This window comes from Panthera pardus, unplaced genomic scaffold, assembly GCF_024362965.1.
Source record: "Panthera pardus isolate Hobbes unplaced genomic scaffold, ASM2436296v1 HiC_scaffold_6, whole genome shotgun sequence".
NCBI classification, from domain to species: domain Eukaryota; kingdom Metazoa; phylum Chordata; class Mammalia; order Carnivora; family Felidae; genus Panthera; species Panthera pardus.
Window position 1 is genome coordinate 120,918,706 of NW_026526991.1, and position 22,915 is coordinate 120,941,620.

At 35.1% G+C, this 22,915-nt stretch overlaps 1 protein-coding gene across 1 annotated transcript in view; it reads left to right on the forward strand.

Annotated features, from left to right (window-relative positions):
* Positions 1–22,915, forward strand: part of DNAJC1 (DnaJ heat shock protein family (Hsp40) member C1) — a 218,364-nt gene that overhangs the window by 123,887 nt on the left and 71,562 nt on the right. The gene's annotated exons all lie outside the window — the stretch shown is intronic.

Here is a 22,915-nt window from a genome sequence, read left to right on the forward strand (position 1 = left end):
AGCCACTGTTTCCGTGTTGATTTTCTTTCTGTCTGAATGATCTATCCATTGTTGCAAGTGGGGTGTTAAAGTCCCTTACTATTACTGCGTTTCTGTCGATTTCTCCTTTTATGTTTGTTAATATTTATTTTCTGTATTTAGGTGCTCTTATCTAGGGTGCATATATATTTACAATTGTTACATCCTCTCATTGGATTAATTCCTTTATCATTATGTAGTGCTCTTCTTGGTCTCTTACTGTGGTCTTTGTTTTAAAGTGTATTTTGTCTGATACAAGCATCGCTTCCCCAGCTTTTATTTTGCTTCCATTTGCATAGTAAATGTTTTTCCATCCCTTCATTTTTCTGTCTGCGTGTGCCTTTAAGTCTGAAGTGAGTTTCTTGTAGGTAGCATATAGTTGAGTCATGTTATATTATCCATTCAGTCACCCTGTGTCTTCTTATTGGAACATTTAGTCCATTTACATTTAAGTAATTATTGGTAAGTACGTATTGCCATTTTGTTACTTGTTTTCTGATTGCTTTTGTAGTTCTCTGTTCCTCCTTCTCTTGCTCTCTTCCTTGTAAGTTGATGGTTTTCTTTCGTGTTATACTTGGATTCTTTTCCTTTATTTTTTGTGTATCCATATGAGTTTTTGATTTCTGTTTACCATTGGATTCATATATAATATCATATATAGTTCATATATATAGTTCATATATAGTGTATATTGATGATGGCGTAAGTTCAAACATGTTCTAAAATCACTAACTTTTTATACCCTCCTCCACATTTTATGTATATGTCATATTTTACATCTTTTTATTTTGTGTATCCCTTGAATAGTTTTTGTAGATACAGTTGTTTTTACTACTTTTGTATTTTAACCTTGACACTGTAAGTGATTGATCTCCTACCCTTACTTTATGTTTGCTTTTACCTGTGAAATTTTTCCTTTTATAATTATCTTTCTTGTAGTTATGGCCTTTTGTTTCTACTTAAAGAATTCCTTTTAACATTTCTTTTAAGACTGGTTTGGTGGTGACGAACTCCTTTAACTTTTGTGTAGGAAAGTATCTTTCCTTCTATTGTGAATGATAACCTTGCAGGGTATTCTTGGTTGTAGGTTTGGCATTTTGAATATGTCATACCACTCCCTTATGTCCTGCAAAATTTCTGCTGAAAAATCAGCTGACAGATTTCTTGGGTTGTTGTTTTGGTTTGAGTTTGTTTGTTTTTTGTTTTTGTTTTTGTTTTTAATGTAACTGTTTGTTGCTTTTAAAATTCCCTTTTTAACAGTAGTCTTTGCCATTTAAATTGTATGTCTTGGCATTGACCTCCTTGGATTCATCTTGTTATGGGCTTTGTGATTTTCAGACCTAGAAATCTGTTTCCTTCCCAGATTAGGGAATTTTTCAGCTGTTATTTCTTTAAATAAGTTTTCTGCCCTCTTTTCTTTTTCCTCCCTTTCTAGGATCCCTATATGAATATGAATATTTTTCTGCTTGATGATATTACAGAATTCCTTTAACCTATTCTCATTTTTTTTTTATTATTCTTTTTTCTTTTTTCTGCTCAGCTTGGTTGCTTTCTATTACCTTGTCTTCCAAATCATTGATCCATTCTTCTGCATTTTCTAATGTGTTGTTGATTGTCTCTAATAAGTCTTTTATTTCAGTTATTGAATTCTTCAGCTCTGACTGCTTCTTTTTAATATTTTCTGTCTCTGTTGAAGTTCTCACTGAGTTCATCTACTCTCTTTTCAACTCCAGTGAGTATTTTTGTGTCGATTACATTAAATTCTATATCAGAAAGTTTGCTCTTCATGTCAAGAATCAGCTGATTTTCTTGAATACATGTTACCTGTGGTGCTGCAAGCCTTTGGCTAATTTCCAGAGTTAAGAAGGAGTTGATTGTCATAGTTTTTGCCCATTTTTTCTTACTTTTATGAAGAGATGGAATTTGGAGTTCTTTACTCTGCCATTTTCATTGATATTATTCTAGGTTTTTTATAAATCAAATTAAGTAAATTCTCTTCCTGGTTTTGCTAAGAATTTTTATTCATTAAAAATTAATATTATAAAATGTTATCAAATACCTTCCTCTTTGTTGATTAAGGTGATCATGTGATTTTTCACCTTTATTTTGTTAATGAGATAATTTATATCGATTGATTTTCTAATATTAAACTACCTTTCTTTCCTGGAATAAACCTATTTTATTGTTTTGATTTGACAGTACTTTGTTTAGGATTCTTGTTTTTATGGTTATGAGAGAGATTGGCCTTTTCTTATGAGAAAGATTGATTTTCTTTTCTTAAATCTTTGCTAGGTTTGATGCCAATCACATGCTGGACTTATAAAATATGAAACATTTCTTCTTTTTTTAAACTTTTATTTGAAATAATTTCAGATTCATGGGAAGTTGCAAAGGCAGTAGAGAATTCTTTTTTTTTTTTTTAATGATTTATTTATTTTTGAGTGAGAGTGTGAGCAGAGGAGGGACAGAGAGAGAGGGGAACAGAAGATACGAAGCAGGCTCTATGCTGACAGCAACGAGGCCAAATGTGGGGCTCAAACTCACAAACTGTGAGATCATAACCTGAGCCAATGCTGGATGCTCAACCACCCAGGACTAAGTTAAAAGGACTAAGCCACCCAGGCACCGGCAGTACAGAGTTCTTATTTCACTTTCATCCATTTTTCCCTAATGGTTATATCTTCTACACCTACAGTTTAATATCAAAACCAGGAAATTGACATTAGTGCAGTGGTTTGTATGTACTTGAATGTCATCACATCCATGGATTATATATATAAAGATATAGAACTATTCAAGATAGAGAACACACAGATAACTCTCATGCTTCTTTCTGTCACACCCATCTCTTCTGGTTATTGGATTTAAAATATTTATATTTCTCTTGGGTATCTAAACGTGAAGTTGCTGGGTCATCTGGTAGTTCTAGGTTTAACATTTTGAGGAACTACCACACTGTTTTACACAGTGGATGCACTGTAAATTTTACATTCCTAACAGCAATATATGAGAGAGCCAGTTTTTTTCATCTTAACGAGCATATGGTGTTTTCAGTTTTTTAAATTTTAGATACTGCAATAAGTGCGTAGTCATATCTTATGATGATTTTAATTCTATTTTCCCTACTGATTGTTTATGTTGAACATCTTTTTGCTTCTTTGTTGTCTGTGTATCCTCTTAGAGTGAAATCTTCATGTCTTCTGCCTTTTTTCTAATTCAGTTGGTTGCTTTTTTTGTGATTAAAGTTTGAGAGTTCATTATATGTTCTTTATTAATGTTTATTTTTGAGAGGGAGAAAGAGAAAAAGAGTTTGCGTGAGTAGGGAAGGGGCAGGCAGAGAGGGAGAGAGAATCCTAAGGAGGCTCTGTGCTGTCAGCGCAGAGCTAGATATGGGCTTGATCTCTCTGGGATTCTTTTCCTCCTCTCTCTCTGTCCCTCCCCCATTGGTGCTTGAGCACACGTGCACCCTCTCTCTCTCTCTCTCTCTCTCTCTCTCTCAAAATAAATAAATAAACTTTAAAAAAAAAAGATCTTTTGAATTTTTTGAATCTCTATATTGTATGCCTATCTTCTGTATCACCGATTATTGCTCTTATTATTTCTTTCATTTTACTTTCTTTGAGTTTGTTATTCTTATCTAACCTCTAAAGATGGAGAGTTACCATATAGATTTCCAATATTTCTTGTAACAACATATGCATTAAAGGCTCTAAGTGTCCCTCTAGAAGTGGTTTAGCTACAAAGCCACAAGTTTTAATATTTTGTATTTTCATTTATCATTCAGTTAAAATATTTCTAATCTCAGTGTGATTACTTTGTTAAACCACAGACTCTTTAAGAATATATTTCTTAATTTGCAAACACATGAAAATGTTCTAATTATCATTTTGTTATTAACTTTCTGTGTAATTAAGTTTTGTGATAAGAAAAGATACTCTGATTTTAGTCCTTTGAAATGTGTTGAGATTCGCATTATGGACTACCCTATGTGGTCAATTATTACAAATACTCAGTATTCTTGAAAGAATTGTGTAATTGTGGATAAGTATTGTATATATGTCAAAGTTTGTTAGTTATGTTTTAAAATAATTTGACCATTATTATTAGGTTTTATTATGCTTGTTTGACCAATTAGAGTGAGACAGGTGTTAAAATCTTCCAGTGAGAAATTTCGTATGTCAGTTTTTCCGTATAATTCTGTCAGATTTTGCTTTGTAAATATTGAAGGTATTAGTGCCTTTGAATTTTGAATAATTACATCTTTTTGATAAATCAAACCTTTTACCATATGAAGTATTTCAATTTCTCTCTGGTAGTGCTTTTTTTAATTTTTAAGTTTTCTTATTGTAATCTTAATATAGCTATATTAGCTTTTTTTTTTTTACTTTCTGTGTACAAAGTACTTATTTTTCCATCCTATTACACTTTTGTTTCCTTAGATATGCCTCCTATTTTTTTAAATTATTTATTTATTTAAGTAATCTCTATACACAACATGGGGCTCAAACTCACAACCCCAAAATCAAGAGTCACATGCTCTCTGGACTGAGCCAGCCAGGTGCCCCATGCCCCCTATTATTGTGAAATTTAAAAAATCTAGTCTGACAGTATTAAATTTCTTTGAAACACTTATTCTATTTTTGGTTTAATAAAATCGCTGAACTTTTGGAATTTAAATCTGCCATCTAACTATTTGTTTTTTATATGTCCATCCTGGTTTATGTTCTTCTCTCTCAAATTGTGACTTATCTTTAGGATCGTTTGACTAATTTTTAGTATTCCATTTGTCCTTCATGTTCTAAGTTCTTTTTTTCATCTATTTTCTTTTGTGTCGATTGATTATTGTTTACATTCTATCTCTCCTTTTTAACAGCTTTATTACTGATATGCAAATGACATATATTGCACATATTTAAAGTGTTCAGTTTCATCCATTTTATGATACCTATTTACCTGTTAAAGTATCATCAGAATCAAGATATTTAACAGATCTATCACCCCCAAAGGTTTTTTCATGCCCCTCTATAATCTCTCATTCTCCACCCTACATCTGTCTCCTGGCAGCCTGTCTTTGCTTTCTATTACTATAGGAAGTTTGCATGATCTAACATTATGTATATGGAAGCAGCATGCAGAATATGCTTTATGCTGTCTGGCTTCTTTCACTGTGCATAATGTTGAGATTTAACCATCTTTCTTTATGTTTCAATAGTTTGTCTTTTTTAGTACTAATATTTTATTGTATGGATATATTACAGTTGGGGTTTTTAAAAATCTTTTTACCAGTTGATGGACATTTGAGTTGCTTCCTGTTTATGGCTATTACAAGTAAACCTGCTGTGAAGTACCATCTACAAGTCTTATGCCAATACATGCTTACCTTTCTCCTGGGTAAATGCCTTATAGTGGAATGACTGGAACATGAGACGGGCATATATTTAAATAAGTAAGAAGCTGCCAAACTGTTTTTCAGAGCGGCTCTTCAACTTTACATTCCTGCCAGAAATGTGTGAGAGTTGTAATTCCACATCCTGACCAAACCTCGCTATCATCATTCTTTTTCCTTTTAGCCCTTCTAGTCTCATTGGGATTTTAATTTCCACTTCCCTAATGATTAATAATGCTGAGCACCTTTTCATGTGTTTATTTTCCATCCAAATATCTTCTTTTGTGAAGCTCTGTTCAAATCTATTGCCCATTTTTGTCATATTATTGAGTTTAAAGTTTTTTATATATTTTAGATACAAGTCCTTGTCACCTGTGTTTCTGCAGATATCTTCTGCCGTTTCATGACTTGGTTTTTATTTTAGTTATAGTGTCTTTTGAAAGCAAAAGTTTTAAATTCAGATATTCAGTTTATCCAGCTTTTTCCTTGTATACTAAGTTGCTTTTATGTTCTAATTTAGAAATCTTTATCAAACCCCAAATCGGTAAGAGATTCTCCAATGTTTCCATCTGGGAGTTTCATAGTTTTAGCTTTTAGATTTAGGTCAGTGAACCTTCTTAAGTAAATTTTTGACATTATGTAGGGTAAGGGTAGAGTTTCATACTTTTTTTTCTTTTTTTTTTTTATATAGCTAGCCAGTGTTCTAGCACCTTTTGTTAAAATGTCATCCTTTCCTCATTGGATTGTCACGGTATCTTTGTTGAAAATCACTTGTGTTGGTTTATTACTGGGCCTCTCTATTCTGTTATATTAATCTGTATGTCTTTATTTACACCAGTACAATTGTGTCTGGATTACTTTAGCTATATAATAAGTCTTGAGATCGAATAATGTAGATCCAACTTTGTTCCTTTTTTCAAAATTGTATTGGCTATTCTAGTTTCTTTATTTACATTTCTATGAAATTTAAAATCAAGTTGTCAGTTTCTACCAAAAACATCGGAACTTTTTATTGGAATTGCTTTGAATCTGTAGGTCAATTTGGGGAGAATTGACATCTGAGCAATAGTGAGTTTTTTGATCTATGACCATGGTATATCTCTCATTTTATTTAAGTCTTTGTCAATTTCTCTTAGGAACATCTTTTGTCAAATGATACCTAAATATTCCATATTTTTTATACTCTTCTTAATTGGCATTTTTAAATTTCAATTTCTAATGGCCTTTGTGAGTATATAGAAATACAATTGATTTTTATATATTTATCGATCTTTTATCCTGAAACTTCGCTAAATTCACGTATTGGTCCTAGTACCTTATTTATTTATTTACTTACTTACCTATTTATTTTGGTACACTCCTTGAGATTTTTCTACATAGATGATTATGTGCCCTGCAAATACAGTTTTACCTCTTCCTTTCCAATTTTGAGGCCTTAACTATCTTTTTGTTGCCTTTTTGATTAGATAGGACCTCCAATTTTAAGTGATGAAAGAAGATATCTTGGTTTCCTTGTTGATCTTGGAAAGCATTTAAGAATGATGTTAGATCTAGGCTCTTCATCAAGATGAGCAAAGTCCCTTCTGTTTCTAGTTTTTTGATAGTTTTTATTTTAAATAGATGTTAGATTTTGTCAAAAATTTTTTCTGCATCAAATAAGATAATAATGTGGACTTTCTCTCTTATGTGTTAATATAGTGAAAAAAGGGGCACTGGGTGGCTCAGTCGGTTGAGCATCCGACTTCAGCTCGGGTCATGATCTCACGGTTCATGAGTTCGAGCCCTGCATCGGGGTGACTGCTGTCAGCGCAGAGCCTGCTTCGGATCCTCTGTTCCTGCCCCTTTCTGCCCCTCCCCTGTTCACACTCTCTCTGCCAAAAAAAAAAAAAAAAAAAAAAAAAAAAAATTTTTTTTTTTTAAATATACAGTGAAACTGTATATCTGTCAGAATGGCTAACATTAACAACTCAGACAACAACAGATGTTGGCGAGGATGCAGAGAGGATCTCTTTTGCACTGCTGGTGGGAATGCAAACTGGTGAAGCCACTCTGGAAAAACAGTATGGAGGTTCCTCAAAAAATTAAAAATAGAACTACCCTGAGACCCAGTAATTGCACTACTAGGTGTTTATCCAAGGGATACAGGGATGCTGTTTCAAAGGGGCACACACACCCCCATGTTTATAGCAGCACTATCAACAATAGCCAAAGTATGGAAAGAGCCCAAATGTCCATCCAGGGATTAATGGATAAAGAAAATGTGGTGTGTGTGTGTATATATATATATATATATATACACACACACACACACACACACACACACACACACACACAATGGAGTATTACTCAGCAATCAAAAAGAATGAAATCTTACCATCTGCAACTACGTGGATGGAACTAGAGGGTATTGTGGTAAGCGAAATTAGAGAAAGACAAATATCATATGACTTCACTCATATGAGGACTTTCAGAGACAAAACAGATGAACATAGGGGAAGGGAATCAAAAATAATATAAAAACAGGGAGGAGGACAAAACAGAAGAGACTCTTAAATATGGAGAACAAACGGAGGGTTGCTGGAGGGGTTGTGGGAGGGGGGATGGTCTAAATGGGTAAGGGGCATTAAGGAATCTGCTGAAATCATTGTTGCACTATATGCTAACTAACTTGGATGTAAATTAAAAATATATATATAAACACATATATGTAATATATACTATCTATATACATATAATATATTGTATACAATATTGTATGTATACAATGTATATTGTATACAATGTATTGTGTGTGTATATATATATATGTATGTATATATATATAGTATGTATTGTATATATATTGAGAGAGAGAGAGAAAATATTAAACCAGGGATAAACTTATCTTCCAGGGATAAACTCCACTTTGTCATTAGTATCATTTTCATGTATTGTGAATTTGTTTGAGAATTTTTTTAATGCTTATTTATTTTTGAGAGAGAGACAGAGACAGAAGATCCAAAACAGACTCTACACTGAGCAGAGAACCTGTTGTGGGGCTCAGACTCACAAACAATGAGATCACGAGCTGAGCTGAAGTTGTATGCTTAAATGATTGAGCCACCCAGGTGCCCCTGGATGAGAATTTTTTTTTAATTATGTCTATGTTCATGAGGGAGATTGGTCTACAACTTCGTTTTATTTTCATATTGGTGTCTGATTTTCATATCAGGTAACTTAGCCTCACTGAAAGCATTGGGAAGTATTCTGTCATATTTTCTTTTCTACAAGCATTTGTATAGAATGTCATGTCTCTTTTTTTTTTCTTTTCTTTTAAATTTATTTACTTTTGAGAGAGAGTGCAAGTGGGGGAGGGGCAGAGAGAGGAAGAAAGGGAGAATCCCAAGTAGGCTCCACATGGTACACAGAGCCTGATGCAGAGCTCAAACCTATGAAACCTTGAGGTCATGACCTGAGCCAAAATCAAGAGTCTGGACACTAAGCTGACTGAGCCACTCAGGCGCCCCTCACGTCTCTTTTCTTAAGTGAGCCGTAGTTGATATCTTTGAAGGGATTTGACCGTTTCCTCTAAGCTTTTAAGTGTATTGGCATCAGTTGCTTGTAATATTCCTTTATTATCATTTTAATATCTGTAATGATGTCTTTTGTTTCTGATAATGGACATTTGTGTTTTATTCCTGATCAGGGTCTTTTAAAGTACATGCATTTTACTGGTTTTCCTTAAAAATCAACTTTCAGTATTACTGATTTTCTTCATTGTTTTTCAGTTTTGTATTTCATTGCTTTCTACTCTTTCACTGATTTTTTTTCATGTCTTCTACTTATTTTGGTTTAATTTGCTTTTTCTAGTTTTTTAAGGTGGAAGCTTAGGTCACTGATTTGAGAACTTCCTTCTTTACTGTTACTGCTGTAAATTTCCTCTGAACACTGTTTAATTTAAATATAATTTTATACCTTTATATACTTATATTACATCTTAGCTATATCCCACAAATTTTTATATTATATTTCATTTTTATTCAATTCAAAATATTCTTTTTGTTAATGTTTATTATTTTAATGTTTATTTTTTAGAGAGAGAGAGAGAGAGAGACAACTCGTGAGCAGGGAAGGGACAGAGAGAGAGAGGGAGACACAGAATCTGAAGCAGGCTCCAGGCTCTGAGCTGTCAGCACAGAGCCCGACATGGGGCTTGAACTCATGCACTGTGAGATCATGACCTGAGCCAAAGTCGGACGCTTAACTGACTGAACCACCGAGGCTCCCCTCAATTCAAAATATTCTAATTTCTCTTTTGATTTTTCTTTTTGACTCATGTTTAGTTACCTATTTGATGTTTATTTTCCAGAAATCTGTTACTGCCTTCTTTTTGCATATAGTTTTTTAAATTTAAGTATTACAGTTTTCGAAATCTTGGGTGAGCATTTAATTCATTTATATTTAGTATTATTGACATTTTGGGATTTAAATTTGTTATGTCAGTGTTTGCTTTCTGTTTGTCCTTGTTTTATGGCCTTGTTTTTGTTGTTCTTTCCTTTCTTGGTTTCTTTTGGATTTATTAATTTTTTTAATTTCCATTTCTCCCCTCTATGAACTTGGTGTAGCTACATACTCTTTTATTCTTCTATTATTGGTTAATCTAGAGTATTTAAGTACATCTTAACTTATTATACTATTGTATGACTTTCTTTTTGCCACTATCCAGACGGTAAAATGGTGTTGGACCCTTCGTATCATCTGTCTTCTTCCTAACCTTTTTGTATTATCATATGAGTTGAATTGTATCATTCCCAAAATTCAAATGGCAACTCCCAGTATCTTAAAATGTGATTAGCAGCTATAGGGTCACTGCATATTTAGTTAGTTCAAATGAGGTCATACTGGAGTTTTTGTATGTAGAACTGTATGATGATATAGCATTTCCTTTCCTGAATTTCTTTGTTTCAGGGCTTATATCTTAAAAAAAAAAAAAAAAAAAAAAAAATCCAAGGTAGTTAACATACAGTGTAATAATGGTTTCAGGAGTAGAATTTAGTGATTTATCATTTACATATAACCATATATGTACATATATCATACATATATCATGCACATAACCCAGTGCTCATCCCAACAGGTGCCCTCCTTAATGCCCATCACCCATTTAGCCCATCACCCCACCAAACTCATCCAACAACCCTCGATTTGTTCTCTGTATTTAAGAGTCTCTTATGATTTGCCTCCCTCTCTGTTTTTATCTTATTTTTCCTTTCCTTCCCCTGTGTCATGTTTTGTTTCTTAAATTCCACATGAGTGAAATCATATTTATCTTTCTCTAACTTATTTTGCTTAGCATAATACATTCTAGTTCCATCTACGTTGTTGCAAATGGCAAGATTTCATTTTTTGATTGCCTAGTAATATTCCATTATATGTGTATATATACACATATATATATGTATGTGTATGTATATACACACATACATACGTACACACACACACACACCACATCTTCTTTATCCATTCATCCATCGATGGACATTTGGGCTCTTTCCATAATTTGGCTGTTGTTGATAGTGCTGCTATAAACATTGGGGTGCATGTGCCCCCTTTGAATCCACATTTTTGTATCATTTAGGTAAATACTTAATAGTGCAATTGCTAGGTTGTAGGGTAGCTCTATTTTTAATTTTTTTGAGGAACCTCCACACTGTTTTCCAGAGCAGCTGTGCCAGTTTGCATTCCCACCATCAGTGCCAAAAGTGGTCCCCTTTCTTAGCATCCTTGCCAACATCTGTTGTTTCCTGAGCTGTTAATTGTAGCCTTTCTGACAGGTGTGAGGTGGTATCTCATTGTGGTTTTGATTTCTGTTTCTGATGGTGAGTGATGTTGAGTATCTTTTCATGTGCCTTTTAACCACCTGGCTGTCTTCCTTGGAAACGTGTCTGTGTCTTTTGTCCATTTGTTCACTGGATTATTTGTTTCTTGGGTGTTGAGCTTGATAAGTTCTTTATAGATTTTGGATACTAACCCTTTATCCAATATGTCATTTGCAGATATTTTCTCCCATTCCATAGGTTGCCTTTTAGTTTTGTTGATTGTTCACTTTGCTCTGCAGAAGTTTTTTTATCTTGACGAGGTCTTAATATTTCATTTTTGCTTTTGTTTCTTTTGTCTCAGGAGACATCTCTAGTAAGAAGTTTCTGTGGCCAAGGTCAAAGAGGTTGCTTCCTGTTTTCTCCTCTAGGATTTTGATGGTTTCCTGTCTTAGTTTCAGGATGGTTTCCTGTACATATAGTACATACTGCCTTGATGATTACAGCTTTGTAATACAGCTTAAAGTCCAGAATTGTGATGCCTGCGGCTTTGGTTTTCTTTTTCAACATTACTTTGGCTGTTCAGGGTCTTTTGTGGTTCCATACAAATTTCAGAATTGTTTGTCCTACTCTGTGAAGAATACTGGTGTTGTTTTGATAGGGATTGCGTTGAATGTGTAGATTGCTTTGGGTAGTATGACCATTTTAACAATATGTGTTCTTCCAACCCGTGAGCATGGAATGGTTTTCCATTAATTTGTGTGGTCTTCAATTTCTTTCATAAGCTTTCTGTAGTGTTCAGCATACAGATCTTTTACCTCTTTAGTTAGGTTTATTCCTAGTTATTTTATGGTTTTTGGTGCAGTTGTAAACCAAGGCTAATATTCTTACTAGAATTTTTCTCTGTGGTTTCTGTGGTTGAACTGGCCATAGAAATGTAATCACATTTGGCTCTAATTTGATAAATTAATCCAGTGTTCCAAGTAATTTATCATGGTGACTTCTGCTGAGAGAGCATAATAATGAGGGGAGTAGTGACAAAATACTGGATTTTTAAGGTTGGGAGAATTGAATTCTAGTTTAGCATCACTGTTTATTACCTACTTGATCTACAAGTTAGTTTTCTTATTACTTAAAACCATACAAAACTTGTGAAGTTATCTACTCTTTCCACCTGAGAAATAAGAGTATATATGTTAAAATATTTTATAAAATGAGAAACCTTAAACATAGTTTTCTTTTTATTCTAGCTTTCTTTGAGATCCTGTTGTAATTTTCAAAGTTTTTATCTACATTTACACTTTTCTTTTTGTCTTTGTATTACTAGAAACCAAATGAAGATAAATATGTCCCAGTTGATCTCTCTGCTGTTTGTGTTAAGAAGTTGAATCTTTCTTCAAGAGTTTCTGTACTTTTCTCCCTAGAGGTTTTGGTTTTATCCAGTATATATTTGGGAAGGTTTTAATTTCATATCTGTAAGCTCTTACAAAGTATTGATGTAAAATGATGTAATTGAGAAATGTGCTTCTAGGAAAGGGTGCTCTGGGGATATGACATGTTGGTGAATGACCACAGACAGAGGTTAATGTACCCACGTATAGCTCACATAGACAAATTGGCATAAGGAAAATATTAGAGTAGAAGGCTAGCTGGTTATTTTACTGATGATTCCATGTCAAATAGGGTTAATACAAAATTTTTATCATCATCATCCACATTTCTAACCTCTTTTGAGTACCAGGTATTGTTCTCTGTGCTGTATATGGAGTAGCTTATTTAATCCTCACAAGAACCCTAAATTAACAATGTTTTATCCATTTACAAAGGATGATTGGTTTGGTTTGGGGGGACCACTGTGATATATACCCTTGAATCATATTCAGTAACAATTTTTTAGGGCCCAAACCACAGACATATCAGGAACTTTACATCACTTAAGCAGTATAAATAAATTAAGCATTAAGCATCCATGGAATTTCTTAACCTTCTTAAGCTCGTGGAAGGGTCAAACCCCGGTAATTTCTCCCTGAATTTGCCAGAGCTTTCATTAGTGATAGTGCCTAGAGCGCTTTGTAGCAATAAGTACAAGATGAAAAATATCCAAAGAGTAGGAATATGAAACAAAAAGCAAAAATGTTTAGAGTTATTTCAGATTATTTTATAATTACTTGGCATTATAAATTAAGGTGGTGATGGTAATTTTTTTTCAATTCCTGAAACAATATGGTAAAATATTTTAAATAAGCAGGTGTCAAACATTTTTTGTTAAAATAGCCATTCAGATATACGATCAATAAAAAAGAGGTTTTGATGAGTCATTGGGTAAGCAAAACCAAATAATTTTCTACCATAAATCTTATAACAAATAAATCTTTTAAAATAAAATGGTTCCTTCCCCCTCCCCCCCACTGGTGACCTAATAGTGATAGTCTGCAGTGTTTTATGTAGGAGACCTGGATTCCATTCCTGTTCTCGTTATCTCTCTCCCTGCGGCTGCAATGAATAAAATAAGAAAGAAAATCACTATCCTGCATCCTTACTGCCATGGGCTGTACCCTTGTCAGATTTCATAAGCTAAGCTAGATGGGTCTGGTCAGTACTGGGATTGAAGACCTCAAAGAAAACAGAGTCTGTGGAACACACACCTTCTGTGCAGCCAGTATTTCATCTTTCTTGGACTCTTGTCTTATAGTTATTATTGCACTTTACTACTTGATTGATTTACTTGCTCTAGGGGGGGAAAAGGTCTCTAAAAGTAAATGTATTCCTAGTAATTTAAATCGGTGCATTTATTTATTTTCCCTTTTCAAATTTGGAAGTCTATTTAGTTTGAAAGGTGTTTGGCTGTATTTTTGAAGAGACACTAAGTATTCCAATCAGCACTTTTTTGTTGTCTAAAAATTTAGTTTTTCAGGAACTTTTCATTTTATTTATCTGCCAAGTGTTGTCTGTTTCTGTGCGTTTGGAGAAATAGTGTTGCCCTTATTTTACAAATGATATAATACCACACATGAAATTATTTTTAAATAATTTATATAATTATTATAATTAATACAAATACATTGTAATGGTGAAGATTCAAAATTTAGATTGTTTTCTTCTTCCCTCTAAAGTAGATTAATAAAGGGGTGACTGGATGGCTCAGTCAGTTGGGTGTCCGACCTCAGCTCAGGTCATGATCTCACGGTTAGGGAGTTCGAGTCCTGAGTCGGGCTCTGTGCTAACAGCTTGGAGCCTGGAGCCTGCTTTGGATTCTGTGTGTGTCTCTCTCTCTCTCTGCCCCTCCCCCACTCACTCTGTGTGTGTGTGTGTGTGTGTGTGTCTCTCAAAAATAAATAAAAACATTTAAAAAAAATTTTTAAATAGATTAATAAATATACTCTGTAATTTTAAAATTTAATTTTGGGGCGCCTGGGTGGCTTGGTCGGTTGGGCGTCCGACTTCAGCTCAGGTCATGATCTCACGGTCCATGGGTTCGAGCCCTGTGTCGGGCTCTGTGCTGACAGCTCGGAGCCTGGAGCCTGTTTCAGATTCTGTGTCTCCCTCTCACTCTGCCCCTCCCCTGTTCATGCTCTGTCTCTCTCTGTCTCAAAAATAAATAAACGTTAAAAAAAAAAATTAAAAAAAATTTAATTTAGAGGTCTCATGGCACAAAATCAGACACTCAGATCAATGGAACATAATAGAGAACCCAGAAATGTACCCACAAATGTATGACCAACTAATCTTTGACAAAGCAGGAATGAATATCCAGTGGAATAAAGACAGTCTCTTCAGCAAATGGTGCTGGGAAAACTGGACAGCAACGTGCAGAAAAATGAACCTGGACCACTTTCTTACACCATACACAAAAATAAACTCAAAATGGATGAAAGACCTAAACGTAAGATGGGAAGCCATCAAAACTCCTTAAGGAGAAAGCAGGCAAAAACCTCTTTGACCTTGGCCGCAGCAATTTCTTATTCAACACATCTCCAGAGGCAAGGGAAACCAAAGTAAAAATGAACTATCAAAATGGGGCGCCTGGGTGGCTCAGTCGGTTAGGCGTCTGACTTCGGCTCAGGGTCATGATCTCACGGCTCGTGAGTTCGAGCCCCGCGTCGGGCTCTGTGCTGACAGCTCAGAGCCTGGAGCCTGTTTAAGATTCTGTGTCTCCCTCTCTCTCTCTGACCCTCCCCCGTTCATCCTCTGTCTCTGTCTCAAAAGTAAATAAACGTTAAAAAAAAAAAAAAATGAACTATCAAAATAAAAAGCTTCTGCACAGCGAAGGAAACAATCAGCAAAACTAAAAGGCAACCAATGAAATGGGAGAAGACATATCCGATAAAATGACATATCAGATAAAGGGTTAGTAGCCAAAATCTATAAAGAACTTATCAAACTCAACACCCAAAAAACATATAATCCAGTGAAAAAAAGGGCAAAAGATATGAATAGATACTTCTCCAAAGAAGACATCCAGATGGCTAACCAACACATGAAAAAATGCTCAACATCACTCATCATCAGGGAAATACAAATCAAAACCACAACGAGATACCACCTCACAACTGTCAGAATGGCTAACAATAACAGCTCAGGCAACCACAGATGTTGGCGAGGATGCAGAGAAAGAGGATCTCTTTTGCACTGCTGGTGGGAGTGCAAACTGGTGCAGCCGCTCTGGAAAACAGTATGGAGGTTCCTCAAAAAACTAAAAATAGAACTACCCTACAACCCAGCAATTGCACTACTAGGTATTTATCCAAGAGATACATGTGTGCTGTTTCGAAGCGGCACATGCACCCCAGTGTTTGTAGCAGCACTATCGACAATAGCCAAAGTATAGGAAGAACCCGATGGATGAATGGGTAAAGATGTGGTGTGTGTGTGTAATACACAATGGAGTATTACTCGGCAATCCAGAAGAATGAAATCTTGCCATTTGCAACTATGTGGATAGAACTAGAGGGTATTATGCTAAGCGAAATTAGAGAAAGACAAATATATGACTTCACTCATATGAGGACTTTAAGATACAAAACAGATGAACATAAGGGAAGGGAAGCAAAAAGAATATAAAAGCAGGGAGGGGGACAAAACAGAAGAGACTCTCAAATATAGAGAACAATACGAGGGTTGCTGGAGGGGTTGTGGGAGGGGGGATGGGCTAAATGGGTAAGGGGCATTAAGGAATCTGCTGAAATCATTGTTGCACTATATGCTAACTTGGATGTAAATTAAAAAGTAAATAAATTTTTAAAAAGTTATAAAATGGCAATATAATTCTATTTAGTTGCCTAGAAATAAAGGAAAGTAGGTATTTAAAAAAGTAAACTGAGTTCTCTAATATCATCCCAACAGTGACCTATTAGTTTAAATTTTTAAAGCATCATTATGCACTCATGGGTGTAAATAAATTTGATGTATTTCAACCCCCCCAAAAAAATTTCAGAAGTCTCAGGGGTGCCTGGGTGGCTCAGTCAGTTAAGTGTCTGTCTGACTTCGACTCAAGGTCATGATCTCACAGTTTATGGGTTCAAGCCCTGTGTCGGGCTGTGTGCTGACAGCTCAGATCCTGGAGCCTGCTTTGGGTTCTGTGTCTGCCTCTGTCTCTGCCCCTCCCCTGCTAATGCTCTGTCCCTCTCTGTCTCTCAAAAATAAATAAACATTGAAACAAAAGAATTAAAAGAACAAAAGAATCAGATGACAATTTTGATTAGAGATATGTGTGTGTATGTGTGTATAATACACAATGCATATAATTCAATTAAAATGCTCTAATGTTTTAACCATAAATGTCCCAATCTACCTACAGCTATTCCTCATAAAACACAAACACACCTTTCATATGCACATGCATGCACACACATAAACACATGCTTTTCTAAAACAGTGGCTTTGTTCCTTTCTTCCTTTCTTCTGCCCTCTCTCCCTCCCTTTTTTCTAATGACGTTGTACATAGAGCCTCAATATATGCAAGATACAAAAAGCTGAGCTTCTCTGATTAATGTCAAAATGAGGGACGCTAGTCCCATCCATCCATCCTCTTCCTCACCCTGTGGAGGTAAGGCACCTAGGAAAAACCCTGAAGTTCTAAGATACATGTCTGCCCTCCTCAGTTTCACATTAATCCATATATACAAATATTTATATTTTGAAAAAAGAGTTATGGTGAGTAAAGAAAATCGAGTAAACAAAACATAGTAAGAACAGAAAGTCTGGTCATAGCAATCAGTTAAAGATGAATGGTTTATCCTTCTTTATGAAATAAGAATGGTCATTTATATTATGCAGTATTCTAGAATGATCTAATTTATAACTGAGTACCATTTAAGATAACCCTTATGTGTCACTAATGATTTTTCGGGGAGTAGTTTTTCAAGTATTTTAGTGTTACTCATGTTAAGCCATCGTCATCAAAATTTTAGAATGATCCATGGGAGTGGTACGTGGTAAATTTTTAAAAATTTGATTCTTTAGGGGTGCCTGGGTGGTTCAGTTGGTTAGGTGCCTGACTTTGGCTCAGGTCATGATCTCACTGTTCAGGAGTTTGAGCCCCCATGTCAGGCTCTGTGCTGACAGCTCAGAGCCTGGAGCCTGCTTCGGATTCTGTGTCTCTCTCTCTCTCTGCCTCTCTCCCACTCACACCCTTTTTCTCTCGTGCTCTCAAAAGTAAATACTAAACATAAAAGAAGTGATTCTTAGAGGGAGAAAGCCTTAGTTTGTAGCATTTGCCAATTTCAGTGATAATTACTCCCATTATAGCTGATTTGAAATTATCAACATGAAATCACTTGAAAGTGGACTTAGGAAGAGATGTGCAATAGTAGTATATCATTACATAATATTTTTACCGTGTAGAAACCATAGATGTGAATATTCTCAAGGGCTTAGTAGTAACAAAGTACAGTAAAATAGGAAGTGATGAGTTTTGGGTTTTACCTTTGGTAGGATAATTCAATTCATTATACGTCTATATAATTTAATTTTTAGTGATGGATTTAATAACTGGCTATTTTTTAAATTCTTAGTAACTCATCTTGTTATAGAAGTATTTTCTGAGTGGGAGAAGATAAACAATCACAGTCTTGACTTCAGAGTTTTACAGACTAGGGTAAAGTGAAAGCACAAAATAAACTGTCCCTCTGTTTGAACGAAAATACGTACATGAGGTTTTTGTATCAGTTTGTATGCGTCACGTTCATGCACACATTCAAGTATGTGTAAGTAAACCAAAAATCCTATGAGAATAAATGAAATATATATGTCGTAGCCCTTCAGTAAATTTCTTAAATCTTAAGTAGACCATTTTCTAAGAGTGAATGGATTGTGGTTAAAATGGGTACTTCCCAGCATGTTTTATTCTACTGATGAATAAATACTCTGTAACGCCTTAGTTTCAAAATGTCTTTCAGGAACTGTATTTCACAGAAAGCTGAGGAAGATTTTTTTAATCATTTCTCTTGTGATGGCTATTTAACTTTTTAGTTACAAATTTAATTTCTTCTTAGAAACTTCCTATAATGGAAACAGTTTACAATCAGTTTGAAGAATGCCAAGATATTATTGATAATTAAGTCTTTAAGGTAGGACTTTTGTTAAGCCTGGGCATCTTATAATTAATGACTGCTACCACACCACCTGCTCTCTTCTGCCTCGAATCTTATCACATCGATGTTGCTTTGAAATCTGAGAATGCTTTCCACTTCCTAACAATAAATATGTTACTTGTTCTAGTCAGACATGATATTACTGATTAGCTGAATACTGTTTCCTGTTTTTTTTCCCTCTGTCTCTAAATAAACTGTTTCTGTCTTAGTAGGATTATGATGTTATATAAAATACTTAAATAAATTAGGATTTGTGTTTTGCAGTGGGAAGGAGGTAATAGAAAAGACCAATCATAGTACACTAACTGCTTTCCAAAAGTAAAATTTTGATATTTGAAATATAGTGAGGTACACCTATGGAGAGAGAGTTTTTAAAAATCCACATTTGTTTCTGGTCTCCCTTTTATAATGTAGTGAATCTTTTCTGTGTTGTATATATAGTACAGGGTTTAGTTTTTGTGTTATATTATTTCTCTTGCATCCAGGCTTATTAATAACGTAAGTAACTTTTTTAGGAAGAAACTGAAATATGATTCTGGTATTAGAATTACTGGTTACTATTTTCCTTCTTTACTATACCATGAACCTCCCGATAGTGGAGTTCATGCTCTTTTTATATTCATGGTAATGTCTGTCTATAGGGTAAATGTTAATTGAATTGAATTGAGTTCAATTAAACTGATTCCTCTAATTTACTTACTCCATCACTGAGTATCCATTACTTGCTCTTATCCTCTATGTGTTTACCTTTCAAAGGACAATCTAATTTCCATTATTTTGAAGTTCCTGGGAGTATCTCACCATATTCTCAACTAAGAATCACAGGGGCAGCGCTAACTTTGATTCTGAATTAGATTCAAGTTGCTAGACCGGAAAAGCAGTTTTCCAGTGTCGTCTTTTAAGGAGACATTCTGATAGAACAATATGGGTACCATAGAGGAAATAATCATTTCTTTTAACTAAATAAAATACCCAGGAGGCCAAAGTTATGCTTCTGAATGTTAACTTACTCATTTGTTGTATGGATCAGACTGCTCTCTAAACATGATCAGTTTATTCTCTTCCATGTATAATCTGTATTACATATAGAGGACCTTTTTTTTTTTTTAATTATTTTTGAGAGACAGAGACAGAGCACAAGCAGGGGAGGGGCACAGAGAGAGGAAGACACAGAATCTGAAGCAAGCTCCAGGCTCTGAGCTGTCAGCACAGAGCCCCACACGGGGCTTGAACTCACAGACCATGCATGATCTGAGCCAATGTCAGATGCTTAACCAACTGAACCACCCGGTGCCCAGTAAATGCCAACCATTTGGCTGGAAAAAGAAACTAATCTGAAGGCTGGAAAAAGAAACTAATATTTAACCCAAAACTAGCAAACGAAATAATTAAAATGAAACAGAGATAGAAAAGCAACAGAATCACTGAAACAAAAAGTTGGTTCTTAGTAAGATCATCAAAACTGAAAAAAACCTTAGCTAGACTGGCAAGGAAAAAAAGGTTATGCGAGTAAAATCAGAAATTAAAGTGGCAACATTACTACCAACCTTTCAGAAATCCAGACAACTTTTAGAGATTACTAATTGTCAACAAATTAAATAACCTAGATGAAGTAGCAAATTCCTCTTCTCAAAGAAAAGACAGTGAATTCTTGGAAGACATGTTGAGCAAAGATACAAAGGCAAGACATTTCAAAGCATGCTCAAGGTAGGTGTTAGGTCATGTATGTAGCTCCTAAAATATGGTGGGGGTATACTATAAGAGAAGGCTAGAAAGACAGGTAGATAACAAAATGTAGAAGTCTTTGAATGCTAGGCTAAGAAACTTAGATTTTATTTTTTATGTAGTGGGGAAACTGGATTATGAGCTGGAAGGAGTAGGGTGTTGATGTGCTGCTTTATAAATGACTCTAGCAGCAATAGACTGAAATTAGAGTGAGAGTAGAAAGGAAAAAAATTCCAGAAATGATACAGAAATAAAAATCAGACTTGCCTATAATCATGGCTGACTAGTAAATCATGGAGCTGAGACTCAAATGGTCTGATTCCAAAACCAATATGCTGTCTATCCTCCACAATATATTGTACTGTAAGTATTTATGTGTCTCTTTATTAGGAAAGAAAACTATGTCTTTTCATTTTTACGTTCCAGTACCTAAAAAAGAGTGGGTACTTCATTAGTTCAATCAATAAACATTTACTGAGGGCCATCTGGGTGGTTCAGTTAGTTAAGCATCTGACTTTAGATTTTGGCTCAGATCATGATGATTCCAGGGTCATGGGCTCGAGTGCCACTTTGGGCTCCGTGCTGGGCGTGGAGCCTGCTTAGGATACTCTCTCCCCCTCTCCCCCTCTCCCTCGCTCCCTCTGCCTCCCCCGCTCCCCCCCCCCCCCCCCGCTCACATTCGTCCCCTCTTTTTTTCTCTCTCTCTCAAATAAAAAAAAAAAACCATAAAACTGTCTCTTGAGCATGTTGTAGACATAGCGCTAGGGTGTACATGTTCAGCTCTAGTAGATAACCCCTGTTTTCTTTAGTAACTATAACCAACTTAACACGTCCACCATTAGCTTATGAGTGTTCTTGTTGCTCCACGTCCCTGCCAGCACTTGGTATGGGATGTCTTCTCTTCATTCTAGCTCCCCTAATGGTTTTTTTTTTAAATGATTTTTTAAATTGGGGAGAAATTCACGTAACATAAAATTAACCTTTTTAAAAGTGGGTAATTCATTAGCATTTAGTACATTATTGTACTAACCACCACCTCTTTTTAGCTTCAGAACATTTTATCATTCCAGAGGGAAACTCTATACCCATTAAGGAGTTGCTCTCCACTCCCCGCCCCTTCCCCATACCAGCCCTGAGCAACCACCAACCTGTATCCTGCCTCTGTGGAATTATAAAGTGGGCGGCCTGTTGCTTACGGCTTCTTTCACATAGCATGTTCGCTTAGCAATGTGTTTATCCACACTGTAGCATATACCAGTACTTTACTTTTTGTGGCTGAATAATACTCCATTTTATACACACAGACACACACACCACACTTTGTTTACCCGTTCATCAACTAATAGACATTTGGGCTGAGCCTACCTTTTGGATGCCATGAATGGTGCTGCCATGAACATGATTACACCTGTATTTGAGTACCTGTTTTCAGTTTCTTTAAGTATATATCCAAGTGGAATTGCTAAGACATACCATAATTACGTGTTTAGCTTCTTCAGGACTCCCCAACCTGTTTTCCACAGCAGCTGAACCATTTTACATTCTCACCAGCAATGGATGAAGATTCATTCCAGTTTCACATATCCTCATCAACACTTGTTATTTTCCGTTCTTGTTGTTGCTATAGCCATCCTAAGTTCACTGGTATCTCATTGTGGTTTTGATTTGCACTCCCCTAATGACTAATGATATTGAGCATCTTTTCATCTACTTGTTGATATTTGTGCGTCCTCTTTGGAGATCTGCCCTTTTTTTGAATCAGATTGTTTATCTTTTGTTATTAAGTTTATGGTGTATTCTGCATATTAGACTCTTATCAGATATAATTCACAAATATTTTCTCTACCATTCTGTAGGTGTTCTTTTCACTTTCTTAAATATGTCCTTTAATAACAAAAGTTTTTAATTTTCAAGTTCAGTTTATCTCCTTCATTTGTTGCTTTTGGTACCACAGCTCTATAGTCTATTGTCAAATTCAAGCTAATGGATTTTACCCATTTGTTTTCCTCTATAAACGTTATGGTTTTAGTTCTTATATTCAGTTATTGATCCATTTTGCATTAACTTGGGTATATTGTGTGAGTTAGGAGTATTGCTCCATTCTTTTGCATGTGTGTGTATAATATTAGCACAGTTTGTTGAAAAGACTGTCCTTTCCCCAAGGGTGTCTTAGCATCCTTGTCAAAAATCATTTGACCATATATGTGAGGGTTTGTTTTAGGGCTCTCTATTCTGTTGCATTGGTCTGGTCTGTATGTCTGCCTTTTGCCAGTACTCCACACTGTTTTGATTATTGCAGCTTTGTAGTGAGTTCTGAAATCAAGAAGTGTGAATCCTCCAGCTTTCTTCTTGTTTTTCTGACTGTTTCGGCTATTTGGGCTCCCTTGAGATTCCATATA